Consider the following 16,008-nt stretch of genomic DNA (forward strand, 5'->3'; position numbering starts at 1 on the left):
TAATGACTACAGCAGCAGCGGTTGTTGTGTAGCAGTGGTGTTTGCTGCACAGAGCTGATGATTGAAAGGTTGCTAGTTTCAGTGCAGTACTAAGAACTTGGGGAATCTGAATGCGTGAATATGAAATCAGCACTCCAAGTTGTTTAGCATAATAACTTCGCCCCACTAGCTGAGAGGGTTAATAGCAGATGTCCCGATGGTTGCGCTGTAGCTTTTCGGTTGTCAGGTTTGTTGTCAAGTGTTGAATTTCAGGGAAAAGTACAACAGTAGTACTAGTAAGATTTTTAACCCCGCTGATGTTGATCTGCCAATCTGACTGTGTCTAATATCACCACACCATATTATTTTATTGTCCAAATAGTGAGTTTGTAAATTCACCAACTGTGTAATCGATAAATCCACAGTGGAACTAAAGGAGTACTAGTAACAGCCCATTTTGCTTCATTGACTTAGCTGCCCCCATAGAAGACAAAGAAAAAAAAAAAAGGTTTACTTTTGCAGTTGCGGCTGCATAAATACGAGGAGGTCATAACTGTCTAAATTGGAACAAATGAAATCATGCCCAGTGGCATCTTTAACCCTGAGTGTATGAGAGTATATACAACATGATTTATTTATGAGTAATAAAGGAGGAGGGGGAAGTCTAGTGCAATATACTAGTAAATTAAAATAAAAAAAATGAAATCACAGGTAGAAGAAAAGCAGATAAGACCAGAATGATAACTATAAAACACCTTCAATAAATAAGTATAAGCTTTGAGAAGAGACTTTAAAGATGATACTGACATTGACAGATGGGAGGAAAAAAAGGCTCATCGATTTTTCACAAAAGAACTCTAATCATATTTTATATAGCTTATAGGAGTCAATTTATCTAAAACTGTTCTTATTGGAAGTTCTGTCAATCACCTCCAATATTAGACTATAAACTTACTGAGTAAATATAACCCATGTTTGTCTGTGTTTGTCGCCTTCTGCTTTCACCAAAATAGAACCTGAATATGCGGTTAGTGTTAAAATGTGTCACCAATCTGTACATCTCACTACAGAGCCTATGACTAGTAATTATGTGATATCTTAAATAAACATTCTGACAAGTCAGAGTCATTACTAGTTCAAATAACATTTTTGATATCTCTAATGGTAATTCCAGATAGTCTAACTCAGCTATTAAATGTTAAAAATGATTGTTATATGAGCCTGATTCAAGACTCTGTGGCAAACAACAGATGCGTATACGTCTTTTAATCCCACTGAGTTCAACACAGTTGTGTTCTCTTTCCTACCAATTGCTTTTTAGCTTGTTGTTTTAAAATGATGTTAAATGACTGTTATTAAATGCTGGTTTCGTGTGTTTTGGTGTATGAACAGTAGATTTCCCCGTGGAGGCAGTCCAAATATTCTCTCCTGTTGTGCATTTTAAATGAAGCATTTTTTAAAAATTTAAATCAAGTTGTCTGGATATTTTGAAACTGTAAGTAGCAAATGACTAATGTTTGGTTTAATTCTACATTTGGAACAGCATTTTTGATGCAAACCTGTGCAACAACAGATTTTTGTACCACTTAGGTGCATGAGATACAAGGAAACACAACACTGATACATCTTCTCTATTCTGCCTCACTATTGCTGCATAATTAAATAGTTGGCTGTTTCCACATCCATCACATCTGGAGTAACATTACCAGTTTTTTGCAGGTCATTGTTGTTTAGCTCTTTCTCTGCTAACTCTTCAAGGATGTCTCGGTAGCTGTTAAATATCACACTATGATCACCATTGAGTCTCTAACTGTGTCTCTCTTCTGTTTGCTAACACAGAGCTGCTTTACTGAAGGCAAAAACACCTTCAGAGCAGTGAGAGTGAAGCAAAAGCGGACATTTGCATTCCATTAAACCAAACACACAGAGAAAAAAGTGCTAAAATATGCTAGATGTGAGATATTAATTCTCTGTCGGTTCTTCACAACTAGCAATGCATTATAAAAGCTATTAGTTATCTTAAATAGCGAGGCCAAGGAGAGCATGATAGCTTGGATAAATCATCCTGTCTGATTACAGACTTTAGCTGGGAGTCCATTTTGCAGATGTCTGCTGCCAGTTTTATTCTCTGATCTTTATACAGGTCCAGCATCAGCCCAGACTGAAATGTCCCTTTTATTCATTGTACTGAATATGTTTTCTCCACATAACATTCATATCAAATCTATATTCCTGAAGCCATCAAATCGAGTTTTTATGTTCCTGAAGATGGTTTCAGCTTATTGAACTTGCAAACAGCTCAGGTGACATAACTGTCATCTGACTATAAAGAGAAAAATCAGCTCAATAAATACAAAGGCACTAAACGTGTTGCCATGGCTGATCTATAATACGTGGCTTTATTCTCTCCGTTTTATTTCTGATGTCTCTGTGTAATTCATTGCAAACATGAAATCCAATATAAAACCTTCACTTAAGACTGCAGAAGCCCAGATCCTTGGTTTAACATTTAGAAAATGCTGTTAAAGATGCTCAGAATTTCAAACAATTTCACTCACTTTGCATATTTATTCTTTATTTCTAGTAATACCCCTCTGTGCTGGTGTGTTTCACCCTTCCTCCCTCACACATAACCACAATTAGTGTTCCTTTATCTCAACACTTTGTTATGTCTTTGTCATCGCTGTGCTGTGTTTTGTTGAATAATACTGATTATGTGCATTTATCTTTGTTGTGCGGCACTTTGGAAAATTTGTTTCTGAAATGACCCATGAAACTACATGATCACAGTTCCATTTGTAAGTGGATGAGCGGTTACCTTTTACAAAGGTATTCTCTGCATGTTTGAGCCTACTGCCTCCTTCAGAGAGGATTTATACTGTATATAAATTCTGTGGCTGTGCATGAAACCATTACTCATGCACTTTAATGCATACATTACTTGCTGACCTCCTGTTATAGTTTCACTTCATCCACCACGGGCCCTGTGGTGTTTCTAAATCACACCGCAAGCTCCAGGGAAAGGTCAGGCTATCGTTTGTCTCAGGCACAAATGGTCTAATGCAGGTTAAACATTGGACAGATGTACCGCAAAGAGATTTAAAGACGGAGGTTTCACACTGGTGTTGATGCTTAGATAAACAAACCCCTCTCTAGAGAGTGTTTCCCAGCTGTTCATATGGTTTGAGAAGTTTAGATTGCCAGATACAGTAGATAAAACAACTGAAAGTAGAATTATATGTCTGATTTAGGGGGATAAAGTGTTCAGATGATTTGACTATGCTTCAATGTGTAACAGTTTCAGGTTGAGCTGTTTTTCACAGAAGATATTTCGACAAGTCACAGTATGAAAACCATAAATATCAATGCTAGAATTCATTGTGCAGGCTCACTGTTCCACTGCCAGGACTTAGGGAGACACCTGAATTGAGCGAAACCATCTTTAATATTATTAGTAACACCTACATTTTTCTTACTATCTCTGTAAATTCAACAACACATGCTAATCAGTTTATCTCAAGTCTTTATGAGTGTAAAAGGGGCTATTTCTGGTGTCTTTAGTGTTACCTCATTGAAATTCTTCTTCAGTTTGATTTTACATAGTTAGCAATGGCACCTAGGAAGAAAAATTGTGGAAGTTTTACAGCCGTCATTTGCTTTTTTTTTGTACAATATTCTGTATCTTGTAGAGTTTTGGAACAATGTCAGGGAAGTAAAAGAGCCTGGAAGACCTATAATGCATACAGGTTAAGGAAAGAAACAAACATCGTAAAGTGATGGTGTGATTTTCGTATGATTTAATGTAGATCTCTGAACACAGCGCATCCAACAGCTGTTCCTTAGTTTAGTATTTTTATAGTTTAACAAACAAGATGTAGCATTCACGTATAACCCTAGCATTTTCACTGTGCATTTTGTGCTTTCTCCTCATCTTCCACTGTCTCTGTGTTAGCATTTATACATTCCACTTTGTACTGGAACCTTCAAAGAGCAGCCTACATGCTGAAAATTCAAAGTTTTGCTAAAGATTTGGACCGTAGTCCTGTTCATTTTGGTCTAATTAGTCTAAGGTTGCATTCGGATTGCAGGCAAAAGTTAATCACATATTTTTTGCTCACATGTGACTCAGATCATTTTTTTTTGTCCTAACAGGGTGAACAGCACAATATATGGGATCCAAACTTTTCAAATCTGATTTTTCTACTTTCTTGTGGTCTGAAATCAGATACAGGTTGGATTTTTGCAATGTGAGCTCCATCTGTACAGTCATCTTGGAATTCAAGTAAATTTTATGTCATTCACTTTAACAATCTTGGAGAGAGACAGTAACAGCTAGGGAGGTGTTGAAAGTAACTTATGACATCCTGAAATTTGAGATAAATCTGTTTCAGGGAATGTATTCACCACATGATCCCGACACTACAACTACAACTCAGCATCCACACACAAATCTGTGTAGAAGTAAAAATTTGGCTCTCTATCCCCTCGTTCTTGTTATCATTTGTTCACAAATTCACTGGTTTCCACTGCACTTCACCTTATAAATGAAGCCATAAATGTTGACCTAATGGCTTCCATGCTTAGTTCCACACAGCACAGTGGGATGTGTTTGTTATGATTCTTTCGTTCTTTTGGGTCAGTTTAAGAAAGGGGTGTCAAACTCATTTTAGTTCAGGGGCCACATGAAGCCCAATTTGATCTCAAGTGCATCGGACCAGTGAAATCACAGCATAATAACATATAAATCACCACAACTCCAAATGCTTCCCGTTGTTTTAGGGCAAAGAAGTACATTCTGAAAATATTGACATTTATAAAACATCATGAACAACCTGAATCTTCTTTTTTTTTTTTTTAAAGTGCAATTTAAACAATATTATGCCTAATTTTAGCATTTACCCTTGTGCATTACAATTTACAGATCACAGTGTGTCTACAAAGGCACAAAACATTCAGTCTCAGGTATCTGGAACCGAACAGTGTAGTATTTTACTTTATGATCAAAACAACTTGTCAACATCTAGAGATTATTTTAAATTTCCATTCAGTTCCACATCTGTGTAGTAATCCTGACCACCTGAACTGACGCACCACATCATAGAAACTGAAGTGGGAACTATTAGGAAGAAGGCTGCGTTATCTGCCTGCCTTGTAAATGTATTCAATTTATACATAAAAAATACATAAAAGTTGTGGTAGTGCATGAAAAATGTGGTTCCACCAAACCAAACTCTGTCGTGCTGAAGCTGCTGGCCAGCATCGTATTGCACAATGTTCAATGTCTTTGAGTATTTCCACAGTAAGGATTCATTTTCACAGAACTAATATTCTCAAAAGTGTTTGAAGCAGCATTTTACATGAAGTAGGCTTACTCACTGCTTCATTTGCTCCAGAGAACTGGCATCTTTTTTACACTTTGTAAAGTCGTCCTGCGGGCCGGATTGGACCCTCTGGCAGGCCGGTTTTGGCCCAGAGGCCGTATGTTTGACATCCCTGCTTTAAGATCACAACCACCACGCATTAAAATATCAGCCCTACTTCAAAATAGTGTAAACAGACGAACAAAAGCATCACACCTGAGCAATGAATCTGAACCGAGCTATAACACTTCACTCTGAAATCTCTTCTGATTTGGGTGGAGACCTGGTGACAGCAGAGGCAGATGACTGACATCATTCTCAGCCCAGTGAGCGACACACTGCATCTGTGTGAGTAATAATAATAATAATAATAATAATAATAATAATAATAAATTTTATTTATAAAGCGCTTTTCCAAAAGCTCAAAGACGCTGTAGTGTGAGTAAGCGAAGTTTATGAACAAAGTGCTTTACAACAAAAGACAGTATACAATGGAGAGTAACTGAATAAAGGCAGATGTAAAGATAAAATTCTTGAACTGTCTTGAGGCATCCACAAATCTGAAGTCTGAAGGGAAACAGCTCTCAGGTTTTTAAGAGCCACAGCTTCAAAAGCACAATCTCCTTTGGTTTTAAGCCTGGAGCAAGAAACATCTGACAAGCCCTGATCAAGGGACCTTAATGCCAGGCGTCAGCTGTGAGGAGGCCTTTACAGATCTACTGGTGACATAAGGCTGTAGTAGTTTTAGAGTGTAGACAGCTGCCGGACCAGTCAGAGCTCTAGATGTGAAGAAGAGTCTTGACACGCCTTCCAAATTTAATTGGTGGCGAGTATAAAGACATTATGTCTGGAGTTGAATGACATATCTTAGAAGAAAGAGGTTTAAGCCATTGCAGTAGCATTCTGGACCACTTGTAAATAATTCAGAGTATTACTAAGGCCCTTTTTAGAAATTGGGATATGTAACCTTGCTGGTTAGGTCAGTCTGTTAGAATGATGGCCATGTAAATATGATCAATAAAGTATTCAAAAGGGGCATAAAAATAAAAAAGTTCAGGTTCATTTAGACATTTTTGACACTGATGGAGAACAGTAAACTAGTTGTATTTTATTTCATTAATTTATCCTGTTGTTCCACATGTACCTGCTACTCTCTTACTATAAAGATGCTCATATGGATCCTGTTGCTGTTTGATACTGCAGGTATTTAATAAACTCTGAGGAAAGACTTCAAGCTACTGGAAGCAACAAACTTAACTTCAGCACCTGTTGACATTTTGTTATTGGTGAGTCTTGTTCCAGAGTCTGTCTTCATTGCGGTAAAATATTATTTTTATAGACATTTTAGTTTGTAATATATGTGAAATTGTAAAGTAGAATTAATTAGACAGTTGTTTGAGGATTTTTGCATGCAAACTGTGTCTTTGCTGCTCTCTGTGATGTTTGTGGATCAATATTGGTGCTGAAATGTGGAACAAGCCTTCCTAAATCCCTTCATACAACTTACGGGAACCTATGGCACTTGCCAGTTAATGTGACTGGGTTTAATTCACACTCGTGCCATGTTGAAAGTGATGCAGCAATATTACTGGGTCCAACCTAGTAAGATTGCCATTACACTTTTGCAGAAAGGATTACATCTCTGAAAGGGGCCGAAGATGCATGAAAAGAGAGTTACAGTAGCCTGACCTGGATAAAATAACAGCATGATTAATTATCCACATCACAGCTTTAAAACAGTCAGCCTATAGAAGTGGTTGTCCTGGAGGAGACCTGTCCAATCAGGACAGAAATATTTAATCACTGGACGAACAAAGGTGATCACTCAGAGTAACTTTGCATTGATTTCCAGTTAACTGTCCCTCTGAGCAAACAACGTGATTCAAATTCTATCAGTATATGCATTGCACACACACTCATTTAGTCACATTATTACTTTAACTTTGTAACCTGTGTGTCTCTATTTCGCTTTAGTTATAAAATTCCTGCTTCTCAGTACAAAAAAGTACAATAATACTGCATGTCCTTGCTTCCACAATAAACTGAGAAGAAGAGCTGAGATTCTGTGCTGAAATCAATCTTCTTCTGCTCTGCAAAAATATTTCGGGGTAACAAAGTCAAAACACTATTTTTTGTATCAGACAATTGCAGTCAAGGTGAATACATTTTTCTTATTTTTTTTTTTTTTTTTAACATTTTACCGAATTTGCTTCCCATAATCTCCTGTCAGTGTGGATAAAACTCTGTAAAATCAGTTTGCAGCATTCCCCTTCTTCGCCCCTTACAAATGTTATTGGTTGTTTTGCTCTCCTGCTGTGGTGGCCAGCACCATCCAGCCAAATTGTTGGGACCAATTCCCGAAATCTTGACAGAGGACAAAGTTACATCCCCTCCCCAGGGTTTTTCTTCCATGGACTTTGATGATTCTGAAGCATAAATCCTCAGCAGCTTTTTCATTCATCCCAGAGCTGTGTCAAGCACCACTTTGCTGCCATTTGAATTCTCTGCTTTGCTGTGGCAGCCTCCAAATAGGCGCTTGGAGAGTTTCGGCCTGGTGCGACTTTGTTGATTGCAATGCTTTATGACTTGTAAATGTGTTGGGTAGCTGAGCAGCTTGGAGTGGTTTCTTAATGGGAGCTAATCAAAGCAGGGAGGAAAGAGACAGATAACAGGAGGTCACTATAAATGGATTTTTGAATGAGCCTTCTGGACATGGGAGACTTTGGGCCACTGGGCCAGAATATCCTTTTGACAATGACAACAAAACAAACACAAAATCTAAGCTAACTGCCTGCAAAGGGATGCAAAACAATTGAAATGTGATGCGAAATGACTGCGAAGCGATAGAAAATGACAACAAAGAGACCAATTGTCTACAAAGGGACATAAAACAACCACAAAGGCATGAAAATTACACACAAACAGATGCAAAATGACCAAAGAGATTAAAAAAAAACATACAGAGGAAAAATAATAAAGAGACATAAAACCACAGATAAAAGCAGTCGTCACAAAGAGATGCAAACTGACTACAAAAAGATGCAAATTTATTAGAAAAGAAAAATTAAATGACTTCTACATTAAATATTAACTATACTATTAAATATATGTGTGTCACTAGTATAAATATAATCTAAAAATGAAACAAACATAATCCTGACAAACCAAAGGCTAGATGAACATATTCATGTCTGAAAAAACACTGTGTGTCTCTCAGTTCATAAATAAATAATCTGCTAAAATAATATGAATTTTCCATCTTCTTCTTCAACAGCTCTGCATTTTCCAGTTTCACTATGTAATAGCAACAAATCCTCTCTGTGCAGTTATCATTTACACTTGGGAAAAGTATACAAAACATATTTTCCACATTTATAATAATTTTTTTTGCTAAATTAATGTTAAGTTCTCGATGTTGGCTTTTTATGGTAATTATATGAATGACTGAGCGTTTCAGTTTTGTAAAGTCCTGTAAAATCTGTGCAATGTTTCTTTTGGATGACAATTTCACACATTTGCTGGAAATGAAAAGAGAATGTCTCATCTTTGTGCATGGAAAATGATAGAAACACCTTCTTTTCCTTTTCATAGTCAACACTAGATGTCCCCATGAGCCTTAGATAAAAATAAAACTGAGCTCAAGCTTTTGGTGTTTGGCACAGCCCTAGCAAAAAAATATCACTGTTTTAGATGAACACGTAATTTTCTTTCAAGAGCACAAAATGTTGATGCAAATGACGAGATTACACAGAGATTATGCAGAGAAGCGACTGTGCAGACGACGCTAATGGGAAGAAAAACATCCCAATCAAATGTGGGGCGTCCTGCAGCGTCACAGTGGCCTGTAGACAAAGTGTGAGCTCAGAAAACAAAATCCTGCGCATTGTGGGCCAGGTGATCTAAACAGAGAGGATTAGATAGCGAAGCTTCAGGGGTGTAATGTCTCAGATCTCGCGGCAGCTCACCCTAAAGTGGATTATGAAGCTGATATTGGTGTCAGGAGTTTACTGGAGGGCAAAAGATGGGAGAAAAAGAAGGTCCGGGGTAATCTGTGGGTAGACAGAAGAAGAGATGTCGGTGACTGATGCAGGATAAAAGTACAGGTCGCCTGGAGTAAGACTTTAGATCAGCGTGGAGAAGCAATAAAGTGATAGTGTGATACTGTTGTGACTGGTGGGAGGGAGCGCTGGAAGAGAGGTTTCATACGAGGGTGAAGCTGCGATTAGAGAGAGATTGGAGTTAAAATCCCAGGGAAGCTCCAGCGTCTGTGCAGGTGCTTACCGAGGTCTTACTTTCATGGGGGTGAGGAAACAATCAAAACGGAGCTGAGGAAGAATCAAGAATGGGATTGCTACATCTGTGCCGGGGACTTTGGGCTTAAAGATGGAAAAAAGACTCGAATGTAAAATGTGCTGTAGAAGTGGCAGCAGCTGCTCCCTCATGTCCACGCTATAGATATGACTAATTAAGCAAAAAATATGAATCATCTGCTTCAGTAGGAAGTGAAACATCAGATTTTAACATCTAAAGTTTCACATGGGCGCAACAGTTTTTCATTTGCAACACTCTGCCACTTGATGAGGCTCTTTTAATTGGAAATAATCAGATGACGAATAAAGCTTGCATTAATTCAAGTTTATGCAGAGACAAAGTTGCCCACAATGTGCCCGCAGTGATTTTACACACCAGCAGTAACAAGACACTGAAACGTAAAACAACAGATAAATGCTTATATTCTCAACATTTAGAGGAAATATAATTTTTTTTAATGCAATGATATAACAAGGCTTTCTGAGGCGCAGATCTCCTTATATTTTTACCATCCATCCAAGAATCGATGATGAAAGCAGAAGTTTCTCTGCATTGACTTTTCATTTAGCATTTAACTTTGTAGCATGCGAGGGGAGGTAAAAATAAAAGCCTCGTCTGTTTTGAACAATGCCGAAGAAGCCGCCAGCTGCAACAGGAAAATAAACACCGATATGAATTTTATCATGCTGAAGATAAAAAGCGAACTTATCTTGCGGAGGCTTTCTGACTGATATGACGAGATTTTATATTTATTTTGATGTTCTTTTCAGAGTCGGATACAGAAAAAAATAAGATAACATCCTGAGTTCTCACCGAGGTTTGACATTTACAGTCAAATATCATGACAAATCAGCTTTGATGACTCAGGAATGCTGCATATTGCTGTTTCCACCTTCTTTGCAAAGATGCTGCCTTAATGTATGTCAGAAACTCAAATAACAGTGTAGGTGCAAAAACAGTTGAGTGTCATCTGTATAGAAATAGAAGGAAGAGTGACACAGAAAGGAAATAAAAGTGCAAGGAAGTCCTAATTCAAAGCTGCTCTTACCAATAATTTTAACACTGACCTGTAAAGGAGGGACTATTTTTAATATTTTTTTTTCACTTTTAGCTCACCATGTAACCCACAGCATTTTTAGTCACCACAGGCAGCTCTTATATGTAACAGATAAACTACTGTACGCTACCTGCCCTGCACCAAACTGTCATTTCTTTTGATTCTTCAGTTTCTCCTCCTCCATTTCATCTTGTTTGTCCCTGTTTGTCCTCTCTCTGGCACAGTCCCAATCGCTACGCTCACAGCCTCACAGACTTTGAGGCGCGTTCCCAGTAATTACGTAAGAGTTTGGGACTGTCCCACTGTCAAATTGTCAAGTGTGTGAAGGCTCTGATGCAGACTTTTCAACACAATCATGCACCCTGTCTGTGAATCTGTATATTGGCAGATTTTCCTGAGGGCTTTGTTCATAATTCATAGGGAAATTGGTATAAACATGGCTGTTCCGCACCCCACAAAAGCAGCAAGCGTGGATAGCGAAGGAAGACAATCTGCTTGGAACTTTATCTTTGAGTGACACATTTTGAACATTTGTGGAGCTGTTAAATGTCAAATGCCTGCACAGTATGTACAGATGTCCGTGGCTTTCCTGACTTTTGATAGTTACAAGCAAAAGACAGCAGGAGTAACTGGCTGAGCAGCTGATCTAACTGGGAATGAAACGCGAGCCAAAGTTTCCTTTTTGTTTCCAAGCATCAGGTGCTGCCACAGCAGTGTTTCCCATTACTCATTTTTATACCATTTCATGCCCTACTGAGCTCACACAGTACAGCTGTGACCTCAGTTAAGTCTATGAGGGTTTTATGTGTCAGGGTTCAGATTAGGATTAGGCTTCTGTGTACATGTGCCTGTGTTTGGGTGTGGCTCCTCTTCACCCAACTCACCTTAGATTCATCCACTAATCACCTGCTACAGTACTTAAACTGTGCACCTTGCTGGTTTGTTCTGCCTCTAGTGTTTTTATCCCGTGTTCTAAACTGCAACTTCTTGGTGCCTCAGGTCTCAGTCAGCTCTGGTCGTCTCCTCACCAACTTTCCCCCCTTCAGCCTGTTTCTCAGCACTAATCACGTTCTCCTCCTCCGTCTCTAAAACAGTCCACCTACTGCGCCACCGTCCACGTTCAGATTCACCAGCCTTCAAGCTCTTCACACCCAGATCCCCTCCTCTTGTTTCTCTGTTCATCACAAAGACAATTTTATAGTATACCTCTAAAAACCATACACCTGATTGTGTTCTGCATTTGGGTCCAGAAACCATAACATAAGCAGCAAACTGAGTTAGCAACCAGCTGGTGAACATATTGGAACAATTATCAGCTAAAGAGTTGGAAATTTCCCTCCGGAGTTGCAGGAGACCAAAACTGAGCTACAAGAGAGCTTGGTGATAATATTATACTATTTGTGTCCTGGATGTCTTTAAATGCAGCTTTAAACACGTTCAGCTGTACATGCTGATAATATGTCCATGTGGTTAGAGCTTTTGTTGCCGCTAATGTCACACAATGATGTTTTTTTAGGCCAATTCAAATGTTTAAGGTGTGTATTAAATCAGTTTTTAAGATTAATTCAAGGTTTAAGCCGTATAAAATTAAGATGTTTGTCTCTAATATGCCATAAATTGATCAAGAATATGTCTGGGCTGCACTTCTGTACTTGTTAGTCAAAATATAGTATGCATTATTTGTATATATTCGTTTTATTAATAGAAAGTGGTGACCTCAAGAGCTGAAAAATGAAGCCAATGCAAGAAACTACAGTTCCTTGAATGGTCACTCGAGGCTGTCTCTAAAAGTGAATGAATCTCCAGAGACCCCCGTTTTGAAATGTCGAACTTTAGAGCAGAAGTAAATGTATTTACAACCTGGTACACAAGCAGTTTTGTTTTCTATAGTGAACATCTCAGTTCATGCCGAATCTTTGGGGTGAATTCTTTAACAACTCACCCATTTGGATTCTAATAAGGCTTAAAATTATGCATAATTAGGATGGAAAGTGCTTTGAGTGACAGGCGAACAGGTCATGACCTAGAGACATTAGCATGGACCACCTTAGCTCCACCCACAATCCACTTTTTTGCTCATTTTTGGAGTTAGAAAGATTCAGGTCACTGCCAGTCAAACTGTTCTGCAACAAGCTGATGGATGACGTCATGCCATCATTATGCACGGTTAATAATGTCTCACTCATCTCTCTTTCCTTAAAGAATGACTCAGTAGGTTTGTCTGTCTAACACAATGTAGCATTAGAACACAGGAGTGATGGTTGCTGGAAATGTTCCTCTGTACCTCTATGGAGATATTCCATTAAAAATCAGTCATTTCCAGCTAGAATAGTCATTTACCACATTAACAATGTCTAGACTGTATTTCTAGTTAATTTAATGTTATCTTCATTGAAAAAAATGTTTTTCTTTCAAAAAATAAGGACATTTCTAAGTGAACCCAAATTTTTGATTTCATCTTTTCAGTAATTCCCACCAGTAGCTGAAACTCAGCCAAAACCAAATCACAGAAGCTGCTTGTGACAAATAAGGCAGCGTACATGTCCAATCACATCACTTACCAAATTAAAAAACACATTTCTTTTTCTGTTAATTACAGCATACAAGGTTCTTTAAATATACGCTAAAATTTATTCATCTCCTATTAATTAACTTTGGCAAGTTTTTTTTTTGTTCATGTCACACAACCTCAGGGATCCCAGTGATTAATGATGTCATTTCTCTTAGAAGGGGAAGAAAATAAAACATGTCATGACATTGGAGAGACAAACATGGGAAATTTAGACGAAAACTAAATACTGAAAACTTTAAACCATGTTGTTGCTTTTGTGGGATGATAAATATAAAGCAATAATAAAAAAATGATAAAAAATGAAATTGTTTGCCATAAATTTTTAAAAGCCCAATTTTTCTTGACATTTTCGTTCTTTTTGCATGGCGGTTCTTTGCTTCTGGGTGTAGATTTGGCAGGGGAGGTATATTAGACGGGAGTCTTGGGATCCTCTCTGAGGAAATTTTCTGCAGCAGACCCTTAATTTCTTTCATTCTGGAGAATTTTCTATGCACCAGCGTGTGCCTTTTCTGCAACAATTGGAATGGAAATGCTTTTTTAATGGTTTTCTTAGGGGGAATAAATGCGTGACTTGTGATTAGATTTGTCAGAAAACTATCATCAGATCTTATTCAGATGCAAACCTGGATTACCAGGAAGATGAACAGAAAAACAGACATCTACCCCAGGAGCCTCCATAGCTCCAGGCTTACTGTCTGCCAATTGTTTAATGCAAATTTTACCAGAAATGTTTAAATCTGCACAATGAATGGACAGTAAGAATATGCTTTTGAGACATTTTGTGTTTTATTGTGTTGATATGTGCTGCCTTCATGTTCTTAAATTAAATCTTGGGCCAGAGAGAATACAGTATAGAGAAATTGTTTAAACTGCACAAAGCAATCACAGGTTAAAGTGCAATTTCACACTCATTGAAAACCTCGTTTGCTGACCTTCAGTGTTTTAACTCCTAATCATGCTGCAAAGATCACCAAGTGTGGTTCAGCTTTTCAGACTGCTGTTAAGTTACTCTTTAAAACTGCATCATTTTGCCAAGAAGCTGCTTGGAAACAGATACATCATCATTTCTCGTTGTCACTTCTGTCTCTTCTTACCAGAGAATCATTTGCTATGAAAGAGGACCCACCTCTGCAGCAAAAGCAAAATTAAGTCCCGGCTGCAGAGCAAGAGCTGCCATGTTTGCTTGCTTTGCATAATGAGATCTGATCACAATATGGACAGAATGCAGGCACGCATATAAATCATAGATGCAAGTATAAGGCTGTGATTAGATTCATAAGCCACAGAGCACATCAAGATATACTGCATGGTAGGACAAGATGGAAGTCGGGCCTTATGGGTCATGAGGAAAATCTCATGTCAGATCCGAAGATATCACCTCATTAATTACAGGAAATCAAAATTTAGAATGATCTTATCTATGTATTTATCTATATACAGTATATTCATCCTTGCAGCCTAAAATATGACCAGAAGTGTTTTATCAGTTGTACGAAACATGACTCACGCTTCCTGTTGCTATATTTTGGCACCAGTTTCTCACTTTATGTGGCTTTTTGCTGAAATGGGTTTATGTTGCTTCATGTGTAGGATCTGACACCTTAGGTGGCGATTTGCGGCTCAACATCCACACACTTCCAAAAGCACTTTAATTGGAGTATATTTTTACATCCACTTCATCACGTCTATCCACATGCAATGTTTCTGTTTATTTTACTTAAAAAAATACAAATAAAACTCTCACATATGTCCCCTAGAAGAACCTGACTTATCCATCTGAAAGAAGATAGTTGATGACTTCTCCCCTCCTGTCAGGGCCTGGTACTGATCCAAATCTGTTCTCTTAAACCTCAGTTTCTTTCCTTTGCTTCTGGTTCCCAGCTTTACACGACTTTAACATGCAATTCGTATCTGGATCGTTCTTGTATAGTCGTGGAAAGCAACTTCATTTACTGCACTTGAACATATTTCATTGCTGCTTTTCTTCACTTGAGTGCCACCGTTTGTTGCTAAATTATACTAATACTGCACTACATTTCAAAGAGGAATACTGCACTTTATACTTCAACACATCTTTATGACAGTGATTAAGATTTTACATTTTAAAGCACAAGTTACATTTACAATGTAAACTATGCAGTCTAAGATTGCACAAGTGGCTTCCAATCTTTCTGACCTTGAAAAATCTTATTGCTTTGTAACATTTCAGATGTAAAGCAAAGAGACATTTGCTCTCTGAACCTTTCTTTTATCATCAGTGGTTTCATTTAAAGATGTCTTCTGGTGAAAATCTAGTGTTTTACCTTATTTAAAAAAAACAAACAAAACATCAGACTTCTGGAGTTTCATGTACTACCATTCAAAAGTTTGGGGTCACTTAGAAATGCCCTTATTTTTTGAAAGAAAAGCATTTTTTTTCCAATGAAGATAACATTAATCAGAAATCCAGTCTAGACATTGTTAATGTGCTAAATGACTATTCTAGCTGGAAACGGCTGATTATTAATGGAATATCTCCATAGAGGTACAGAGGAACATTTCCAGCAACCATCACTCCTGTGTTCTAATGCTACATAGTGTTAGCTAATGGTGTTGAAAGGCTAATTGATGATTAGAAAACCCTTGTGCTATTATGTTAGCACATGAATAAAAGTGTGAGTTTTCATGAAAACATGAAATTGTCTGGATGGCCCCAAACTTTTGAACAATAGTGTATAACAAACCTAAAG

Source organism: Amphiprion ocellaris, chromosome 13 (assembly GCF_022539595.1).
Source record: "Amphiprion ocellaris isolate individual 3 ecotype Okinawa chromosome 13, ASM2253959v1, whole genome shotgun sequence".
Classification (NCBI taxonomy): Eukaryota; Metazoa; Chordata; class Actinopteri; family Pomacentridae; genus Amphiprion; species Amphiprion ocellaris.